Source organism: Penaeus monodon, chromosome 18, assembly GCF_015228065.2.
Source record: "Penaeus monodon isolate SGIC_2016 chromosome 18, NSTDA_Pmon_1, whole genome shotgun sequence".
Classification (NCBI taxonomy): domain Eukaryota; kingdom Metazoa; phylum Arthropoda; class Malacostraca; order Decapoda; family Penaeidae; genus Penaeus; species Penaeus monodon.
This window is the reverse complement of record NC_051403.1, coordinates 19,268,791-19,280,076: the sequence shown is the minus strand read 5'-3', so window position 1 is coordinate 19,280,076 and position 11,286 is coordinate 19,268,791. Positions and strand designations below refer to the sequence as shown.

Sequence of the window (11,286 nt, the reverse complement as noted above, 5' to 3'; positions counted from 1 at the left end):
TTTACTCCCAGTTTAATCATAAAATTACAGAATGTAGTGTAACGGGGAAGCGGTAGGAAAAAAGAATATATATAACATAAAGAGAAAAGGCACATTTGCAGTAAAGTTAAAACATAAAAATAGCCAAGGAGCGCTGGCCATTTTCGTGCGAATTCCCGTGCGCGATGTTCCGTAGACGTGTGTATTTTCTCCTTCAATAACATACGTGTATAGTTGTCTTAGATGTACAGTATCTGGTCTTAACGTTCTTATTCCCCAACCTTCTTCCATAAAAGTATGGCATATTCACGCTATCTTACATGAAGATTCACGAGAGAAAGGAGTTAGTTGTACAGAAGAATTTTCTTTTTCTATATAGTTTATATTGTTACGGATTCCCCTCGTCTCTACCCGGCTGCGGTGTCCGAGTGGTTAAGGAGATGGACTTGAAATCCATTGGGCTCTGCCCGCACAGGTTCGAATCCTGTCCGCAGCGCATATTTTTTTTTTTTCTTTTTTTTTTGGTGTTTTCTGTTTTCTTGTTCGTTGGTGGTGGTTGTTGTTTTTTCGGTTTTAAAGGAATTGCGTAGCTTACGAAAGTTGCGTTAATTGTATTGTATTACGAGGTGTGTTTTCTGAGTCTGTGAGATTTAGGGGGTGGAGAGTTCAAACTTCAGATGAGAGACAGAGTTTTGTGGTTTGGTTGACTTGTACGATTGTTTTTTTGTTTTTTGAAAGTCACGGGTGGGAAGCAATACCTCTAATTATGTGTTAGTGTTTCGATAATGACGTAACGTCGCTGTGAACGTAGAACCCGTGCGTTACGATGTATCCACGCAGTTTATCACGTCCCCCTCCTCTTCCTGTGGTTTATCGGCCTTTGTCGCTCCCCCCCTCGTCTGTTTGTTATTCCACACCTCATAAAAATCATAAAGAAATCATCCCCGTTTCCCTCCTTCGCTAAAAACGGCCCTAAATGACGTAGCGATCGGAAAGCCGATTCTCGCTCTTACGGCGCCGTGGCGGAAGGGCGCTTGTAACCCGGCGATCGATGCGCCGGGATCAGCTCTGTGACCACGCCGCTGTAGTCGCCGCTGACGTGGCCATAAATGATAGAGTATAAAATTATGTGATAATAATAAATCAAGTGTATTATCTTCCGTGCCCAAACAAGGACGCGGGCGGATGTGGGTGGGGATGTTGGAGGGGGAGGGAGGGGAAGAGAGGAAGATAGGTGGGGGAGGGGGGGTGAAAGATGGTCGGTTTTGATACTAGAACGAGGTTGATTTTTTTTCGAATATTTTCTTCCGAGTTTTGTATTAAAATTTGTCACGGAGATATCTCTTATTTCGAGTTCTGACTTCGCTCAGAATAAACAGAGCGGAAAATCTCTTCTAATGACTGTTTTCCCCATAAATCAGGACCCCCCCCCCACCACCCCACCACCTCTCCCCCTCCAATCCCCAGAGATAAACGCATGAATAGCGAGCATTTTACTCGCTGGTGTTCGATAGTGAACGCGGAGTGTGTCCGTGGGCGAGGCGAGTATGCGCGCGCGTGTGCGGCTGTGCGTGCGTGCATATGTTGGTGAGCATTGGACGCGTGCTGCCATCTATTGCCTCGCGGGAGCACCATCCACATCTTTCACTCAAGCTTTTGTGTCTTTCGTTTTCGTACGCAAGGAATTTTCATCATCCGTTCGTTCACACCTACACTCGCAGAGCTCATTAGTAACCCTGAGCTCACGCTGTTAATTAGAGTGAACAGAAAATTTACGCTGTGGACAGGATTCGAACCTGTGCGGGCAGAGCCCAATGGATTTCGAGTCCATCTCCTTAACCACTCGGACACCACAGCTATAGACAGACATAGGATCTGCTACGGAAATATATTATCGTTAATACAAGTTTATTATTCATTTTCCGGGTAATTATACTGCCATTAATGTCAGTAATTGCAGCCGGACGATCAGTTTCTAAACACTAAAGCCCAGGAGAGGTCTTCAACTCGAAAATTCAACGGCTTGTACAACATTTTTGGTTGGTTAAAGCTGCACTGTTTAAAAAATATGCGATCGGTGAATTCTGAAATAATAATCACAGAATCGCTCTTGTCATTTGCAGACTTTATTTGCATATGCATGAGCGTGGCAGCAATGTTCTCATTACATCATTCATTTGAGCGAACACTGAAAGGGAACGCATTAAAGATACAATGTCAACGAACGTGGATGTTTATTAACATGTATTATGTACATATTCGTTAGCTCAACTGCAGGTTCAGAATTTTCTTCTTTATGTTACACAGTCCGTGCATATTCAAGCAGGAATATGCAAACGAACGCAGATCAAACAGATTTTCGTGGTTTCAATTAGAGATTCAGTGCCAACGCAGGAGGAAATGTGCTTAAACATTTGCATCAAGCATCTATCTAGAACCACACAATGAACGCAGACTTGCATTAACAAACGGTAAAAAAGGGGACTTAAAGTTGAAAATAAAGTTTAAAAATAAAACAAGTATATACCTACCTAAAAGCCCACAACAAACGCAAACATGCATTGGCAAACAGCAAAAAAGTTGAAATAAAGTTCGGAAGTTGAAAAATAAAACGAGTGGATATTCATCACTAATTAAGCTCTACTGATGTCCCCCCCCCCCCCAGTCACGTGGATTTTGTGTGCCCACAGCACCACGGACAAAGAATAAATAACTGGAACAAATTAGTCCAGCTTTATTTACGGAATTGTCACCTCGTTCATGAGCGGAAGGAAAGAGCCAAGAGGAGAAAAGGTGGAACGTAGGAAGAGAAAGACGCAGAAGATAAGAAAGCCTATTTTGTTTGCAGGCATTTCGGCAAGGTTGAAGGACATTGTGAATCCGTGTCATACAAACACTGAAGAATTGAATACTGTTAAATATAATACAGGTTCAAGCATAACAAATGAAGAAAAGTAAAGAAAATCGACCCGAGATATGATTACTGAAGCATGATTGACAGACCACTATATGCGCATTTGTTGAACCTTGTGCAATGGAAATTGCTTTGTATTGAGTGAATAAATTGATATGAATTCAAACCGCTCTCTTGCTCTCACTCTCCTTCCCTCTTTCCTCTTCCCTCTCCCCTTCCTTCTCCCTTTCTCGTACTTTCCCCATCTCTTAGTCTATTTTGCGTGTCTGCGCACATATATATGTATATGTTGTTACTCTATATGTACATTATGTTGTCATTATTGGTTGCAGTGTGTTGTAATGGTAATCAGAGGCATTATCTTCTTGAGAATGATGACAGTTAGTTTGTGCGCATACTGTGTGTATGTTTAATGTTATATATTTATGCGTTTCTATTATATCCAATATGATATGCTTTTATAAACCCGCATGTATAAGACGCAAGGTTTAGTAAATTCACCTTAAATTTACCACAAACCCATTGGCATTGAAGCAAAGGAAGAAGAGAAAAAGGCACAATTGAAAGGGGCAAAATTTACACAAAAGCGTTTTGCAATCTTCTCTTCCCGCTTGCTCAAGATGCTCAAGGAGGCGGTACATATAAGCTTCGTTAAGGACAAACAAATACACATACACGCGCCCCGTCCTGTTCCGCGCGAAACCATAAGGACCAGATTGTGCGTGGATCGTAATGGGATTTTCAACCGTAACTGATAATCTCTGCGACTCCTTATGCTAAATGTTCCATGCTTGTCAGTCGAGTTGCCAAGTCGTTTACCGGTTCCTTGAATATCTTTAACCTTCAATTTTTTGTTCTCCTTTATTTTTGGAGTTCTTTTTTTTTACAATCTGCTTATACGTAGTGCATCATAAGAGCGAGGTGATAATAGAGAACACATATTTCCCCGCTGTATGAGTTGCGGATTTTTGACGCGTAGTTTATTTCTTAAAACGAGTTCGGGGAAACGGGTGAACCGGCAACCGATGCTCATTCCCCCTAACCAGTGATTTCTTTTATCAAATCAGTTAATCGCTTGGAAATACTTTTGCGTTTATGCTTCGCCGAGTTGGAACGACAGAAAGAGAGAAAGGGAGAGGGGAGAGGAAAATGGGAGGGAGAGATGGAAGGAAAAGGGGATGATGGAGGGAGAGGAAGAAAGAAAGAGGGAGAATTGTGGCTTGAAGAAGGAAGGGAAGGAAAGGGGAGAGGGCCGTAAACAAAGAGAGAAATAGAGAAGTGGGAAGAAGGAATAACAGGTAGATAAAATGAGAGGCCACGGGAAGGGAAGAGCCAAAAACTAGAGAGAGAGAGAAGGAGAGAGAGAGAGAGAGAAGGGACAGGAAGAAAATAAACAAAAATGGAATGGAAGAAAAAGAGGAATGGAGTGACAGAGATAATGAAGAAAGGAGAGTACGAAAAATGAGGGAAAACACAAGGGAAATGGGTGACGCGACAAGAAAGAAAAAGGAAGAGATGAACAGGACCGATCAGGAAGAAGGAATGGAAAACTTATTGAGAATAATAAATTGGCGACAACTGAGAAGATAAGAAGGAAGAAATACGAAAAAGAAAGAAAAAAGAAGGAAAATAGAATAGATGTAATGAAACCGACAGCATAGGAAACTTCGAAAAATGAAATTGACAAAGAGGATACCAGAGAAAAATAAATGAGTAAAGGAAGATGGAATGTGAAGAATTGAAGAAAATGGAAGGAACAAAAGGATTATTTAAAGAATGAAAAAGTAAAAAGGAAAATGTAACCGCCAGGATATGCATATACCTTTAATGATTATTAATAAGAGTATTTTTTGTGATACCAACGGAATGGTAATTTGTCGTAGAATCATTTATTTAAAATTGAAAACTTAAACACTGGTAACAGAAATAATTTTAACAACTTCAGCTACAAAGAAAGCCTCAGTGTAGTTTTAAAGGCCACACATCGCGAGGTATATGTTACATGCTATGAAATGTTATTTTAATGGCATTCTGCTGGTCATCCCACGAGTCCACGCCTACGCAGATCCCTGTAAGCAGTCACCTGTGATAGTCAGGAGTGGACAGGGTACTGTTCACTACGTCAGCACCATTCTACGATACCTGAATTGTATGCAGCAACAGACGAGAAGTCCCCTTGGCACCCAAGTAGAACCATGCTATGATGATAACACGGCACCTGGCACCCAGCGTGCACAAACCAGTTCTGTTGATAGAAGGCGATAACGTGACGTGTGGCAGTGACACTAACACACCAGGGATGCAGGCTGATAGTCGTCTTATCTTCACCGACCATGCAAGGAAATCGACTGCATCCGACGCATCGTTCCGCCCCTGGACGTCAAAGACTCATATTCACACCTTCAACTTTGTTCCCCGACACGTCACAGGAAACGAAAAAGACCAGCCAGCTATATTTCCAACCTTTTCAACATCACCGCAGAGTAGCAGCTTTATGTGTACTCCATAACGTACAAAAGTACTGCATCACCTCACTACACCGAGACTCGAATCAGCCACTATATCGCACATGACAAGGAACTCAAGAACTTAAGAGCTGCTGGTTCCCTTTTGCAAGGAGCGCGAGTTCATCTCCGATTCCCCCTGCCTGACTTAGGAAAATGATGGTTCTGCAACACAAAAGACCCGCCTTGCAAGTCTCCAATTCCACTGCATATTGACTGATGGTTCAGAAATGACCTTAAGCTTAAGTGAAGATGGAAATCGGGTTAAAGTTTCGATCAAAATATCCGTATAAATGAAGTCTTGAGCTTGTGGAAGATTAGGAATAACCCTTTGCAAAATTGATGAACAGCTTATAGTTAAAACTTGACGATTGGTTGTAGTGATGTTTAACTAGTGAAGATAAATATACAGGTAAGAATAATTATGTATATTAGTTCTACAAAAAGAGGAGTATCAAGACACGCTGAAACAAATTCAGTGAAAGATCACGTAATGTTTGTGAACTTTGACTCATCGACTGTTCACACACACACACACACACACACACACACACACACACACACACACACACACACACACACACACACACACACACACACACACACACTCATACATATATATAATATATATATATATATATAATTATATATATTATATATATATATATATATATATATATATTATATATATATATATATAATATATATATATATATTATATATAATATATATTATATATTATATATATATATAACTTATATATTATATATATATATTATATTATATATATATATATATTATATATATATATTATTAATATATATACATATATATTATATATGTACGTATGTTGCAATAATAATACACATTTTATGCACGCGTTTTGTCATAAAGACTATGCTAATGAAACCTGTTTTAATCACCTGCGTGATATTAACTGCATAGAGGATGTTCCAAAATAAATGTCATTGTTGGAATTTACTCATATGCAATTTGAATAGCAACCTTTTCCTCATTTATTTGTGCAGGATTGTTGGACAGTGTTAAATCGAGAGGAGAAATGTTTTATTCATGTCGAAATTAAATTTCTGAATGCTTGAGTTAGTGGTCTTGAAAAGTATTGCCGGCACTGTGTTCATTGCAGCACAGGTGCGTGGAAAGTGACCGAAAGTTTTTGTAGATAAAAAGCACTTAAGGAATTAGTGAAGAAATACGTCTAATTGATTACATTTTCGAACATGTAGATGTGAATTTATGTATAATACTGAGGTTTCTGTTCAAATATGCGCTTTAGAAGTTCGAAACGCTACTCTGCATCATACTCAAAAATAGTTATTTTAATTATTTATTTATATATTTTTTTTATTTTATTAAATAAACATATGGATGGATGAAGATTGTTTTAACTCTTGCTTTCTCTTTTTCTCTTTCTTATGTCTCTTCATTCTTACTCTTTAGCTGTGTCTTTGGTCGTCTCCCCTTTCCCCTTCCCTTTTTCCCTATCTCTCCCTGCCTCCCACTCAATCCTGTGTCCTCTCTCTCTCTCTCTCTCTCTCTCTCTCTCTCTCTCTCTCTCTGCCACCCACACCCTCCCTGTCTCCCTCTTTCCCTACCTTCCACTCTCACTCTCTGCCTCCCTCCTCTCTCTCTCTTGCTCGCTCGCTTCCCCTCTCCCTCCCTCCCTCTTCCTCTTTCTCTCTCTGCCTCCCTCCCTCCCTCTTCCCCTCTCTCTTTCCATCCTTCCCTCCCTCCCTCTGTCACTCTGTCCTCCCTTCATAGTTATATAAAGCCTGTAATGCCCCTTTATTCAGGCCAGCGCCGCTCGTACCCAAAGGAGTCCACCTTTTACCCAAAGCCAAACAATGTTATCAGGGACCGACATTCTCCTTCCTTATCTCGTATCTTTCTTCCTTGGGAGATGTTGGTACTTTATTCTTCCCTCTTTCTTTATTCTTCTTAATCTCCCATTTCATAGTCTGTTTTTAACACACGCACTTAGTTTACTCGCAACCCCATCCTTGTCTCTTCCTCTCTCTTCAAATATCAATTTATTCTCAGATACTTCATCACGTCTCCGCCGCTTCCTTTGTTCCTTGGCTGTCTCCTTTATCTCGCTTCTTCCCGTATTCCATATACACTTCCCTCCTCTTCGTGATTCCTTTGTTTTCTCTATCTCTTCTTTGCGTATTTCCGTTCCCGATTCTTTAGCTTTTTCTCTCTCTTTCCTCTTCTGTTCCTCCATATCAATCTTGCTTCCTCTTCTCCCATTCCTTCTATTCTTCTTCCCCCTCCTCGTTTATCTGCCTTCCTATCCACCCTCTTCTGTTCCTCTTCTTCGCTGGCTTATCAGGGAGCAGCGGGCGCCATTGACGTTCAGTGGACGGGAAACGGCTGATAAGACTCGGGGTTCTCTCTCTCTCTCTCTCTCTCTCTCTCTCTCTCTCTCTCTCTCTCTCTCTCTCTCTCTCTCTCTCTCTATCTCTCTATCTCTCTATCTCTCTCCTCTACATTTCTCTCTCTCTCTCTCTATCTCTCTTCCTCTCTCTCTCTTCCTCTCTCTCTCTCTCTCTCTCTCTCTCTCTCTCTCTCTCTCTCTCTCTTCTCTCTCTCTCCCCTCTCTCTTCTCATCTCTCTCTCTCTCTCTCTCTCTCTCTCTCTCTCTCTCTCCTCTCTCTCTCTCTCTCCTCTCTCTCTCTCTCTCTTCCTCGCTCTCCTCTCTCCATCTTCTCTCTCTCTCTCTCTCTCTCTCTCTCTCTCTCTCTCTCTCTCTCTCTCTCTCTCTCCTCTCTCTCTCTCTCTCTCTCTCTCTCTCTCTCTCTCTCTACCTCTCTCTCTCTCTCTCACTCACAATCTCTCAATCTCCTCTCACTCTCCCCTCTCACTCTCTCACACTAACTCTCTCTCTCTCTCCCTCTCATCTCTCTCTCCTCTCACTCCTCTCCACTCTCCACTCTCCATCTCTCTCTCTCTTCAATCACCCCTCACCTCCTCCACCAATCTCCTCTCCCTCCTCTCCCTCCATCTCTCTCCATCTTCCCTATCACACACACAATCTCACTCAGTCACCTCACTCATCTCCCCTCTCTCCACACTCCCTCCTCACTCATACCCATCCCTCCACACATACTACAACCACACAAACAATCACACTCACCACATCAACATACTCACCTATACATACACATATCACACATATCACATCTATATCACATCATATCCCATATACCAATCTCTTCTCCTTGTGCCTCCCCCGTCTTCCTTGTGTGGGTGTTGTTGTGTTTTTTTGTATTATGTATAAAGTAATCCTTCGGTATATATTGTACACCAAACACACACACCCACACACACACCACACACACCACCACACACACACACACATACACACACCAAACACACACAAATACACACACCCCAACAAAATACACACATACACAAATACACACACACACACAAATACACACACACACAAATACACGCATACACACACACAAATACACGCACACACACACAAATACACTCACACACACACAAATACACGCACGCACACACACAAATACACACACACACACACAAAGCCACAAATACACACACAAACACACACACACAAATACACCCCACACACAAATACACCACACCACACACACACACACACACAAATACACACAAAACCCCACAACACACACACACACACACACACACACACACACACAAATACACGCACACACACACAAATACACGCACACACACACACAAAACACGCACATACACACACGCACACACACACACACACACACACACACACACACACACACACACACATACATACACACACATGTATGTATGTTTATACAATCAAAAAAAAAAAAAAAAAAACACCGGGCGGAAGGCAATGGCAAACCACCGCTCTAAATTGCCAAGAAAAATCATGGAAGCACATGATCGTCAAGGCCGCGGTGGTCGAATGGTTAGAGCGTCGGACTCAAGACTGTCACGACGGCAATCTGACTTCGAGGGTTCGAGTCACCGACCGCCGCGTTGTTTCCCTTGGGCAAGGAACTTCACCTCGATTGCCTGCCTAGCCACTGGGTGGCTAAGCCAGCTCAAGTCAGTGCTGGTTCCAAGCCCGGATAAAATAGAGAGAATGATTACCTAAAAAAGGTAACACCGGCACTCTCCGTGGAAAGGAACTGGGGACCCTACCACGTACTCACTCCAAGAGCATCACAACGTGAAAACTGCAATTGAGTATCATGCTGTGACCACGGCGGCTCAGACATGAACCTACCGTTAAATGATGATGATGATATATATATATATATATATATATATATATATATATTATATATATATATATATATATATATATTCATTCAAAGCACCTGAACATTCTCGTACCAACGCGTTATAGCGTGTTCAAACATGAAACCTTGATGCAGCTTTCCCGGGCGTTTTCTCTCTCTCTCTCTCTCTCTCTCTCTCTCTCTCTCTCTCTCTCTCTCTCTCTCTCTCTCTCTCTCTCTCTCTCTCTGGAAAAAAGGACATTTTTCTGAAAACGTATTCATGATAAGCAAATGTAATTGTTTTCTTGCTCTCGCGGAAGTCAGCTAGCAAAATCCCCTCTGAATCCCTGAAGACAGTGGCCACGACCTTTCCTCTTGAACACTCGGAATTTGCTTTGACTGGTCCACTTCTACCCCTGGGCAGCCACTGTTTTGATCATACTGGTCGAACCATGTTTCATCCCCTGTCACAGTACTCTGCAGAAGAGCTTCAGAGTCTTCATCCCACTTGTTCAAAATTTACATTGAAAGATCTACCCTTGTTTGCTGCTGATCCGGGCGCAACAGCCTAGGGACCTATCGAGCAGAAAGCTCACTTAGCCCCGAACTCTCCAGACTCTTAGCCCCAAAACCCACAGAGATGTTGAGTGTGTCTGCTACAGATTCAGTGATTATTCGTCTATCCTTTTCAGTCATGTCGCGAAGAGCATCAATGTTTTCCTTGCCTCACAAACTGGCATTGATTGCCTGCCACTGCAGGGCTCATCTTCAATTTCGTTTCTTCCACTTCTGTACCGACTTATTTCTTTGGGGCATTGTCACCATAAACTAGTTCCAGAGCGTCAGTGATTTGCCTATTCTCGCAACCGAGTTTCACCATGAATTTAATGTTTGTCCTAGCCTCGATTTTGGCTGAATTCATTTTGCTTCAGTGGTTCCTGACCGGCGGCGACGAGTTATTACCTGCATTTAAGGGTTCATGTTTGAACATGTTATAACACGTTGGTACAAGAATGTTCAGGTGCATTGATATCAAAGTCCTTCCATATAATTTTTTATTATGGAGTTTTTCCACTTTTTGAAGCCCCTCGTATATTTGTATATGTATGTATATATATGTATACATATAAATATGTGTGTCTATATAATATGTTTATATATATGCGTGTGTGTGTGTGTGTGTTACATCATCAATAACGGTATGCTCAAGTTTGAGCAGCCGTGGACCTCTCCACCATCCTTCGCCACTCAACTCGATCTTGCGCTTTTCTTTCCACTTGTACCATCGACAGCCCGCAAATATCTCTGGTGTTGTCGCTCAGTCTTGTCTCTGGTTTGCCTCTTCCTCTGTTTCCTATCACCATCCCTGTCAGCAAGTTTTTCTCAATACTTTTACTTCTCATCACATGACCAATAAACTTTAATTTCCTTTTGTTCAAGATGTCCAACAGCCGGTCTTTACAATTTATTTTTGTCAGCACTTAGATATATATACATATGTGTGGAATTCATGTCGAACAAATTGCAAGTAGGGCATGCCCTGATAAAGCAGTAAATGCGAAAAGGCCTTCGGCATATTCGTGTTTCTTCTACTTCCCTTCGTTGTTCT

General features: G+C 41.7%; 2 non-coding genes across 2 annotated transcripts; one reads left to right on the top strand and one right to left on the bottom strand.

Annotated features, from left to right (window-relative positions):
• Positions 1–393: 393 nt before the first annotated feature.
• Positions 394–475, top strand: Trnas-uga. Its single transcript has one exon. It is a non-coding gene; the product is annotated as a tRNA-Ser (tRNA).
• Positions 476–1,754: 1,279 nt separating this feature from the next.
• Positions 1,755–1,836, bottom strand: Trnas-cga. The gene has a single exon. It is a non-coding gene; the product is annotated as a tRNA-Ser (tRNA).
• Between the last annotated feature and the right edge of the window lie 9,450 nt (positions 1,837–11,286).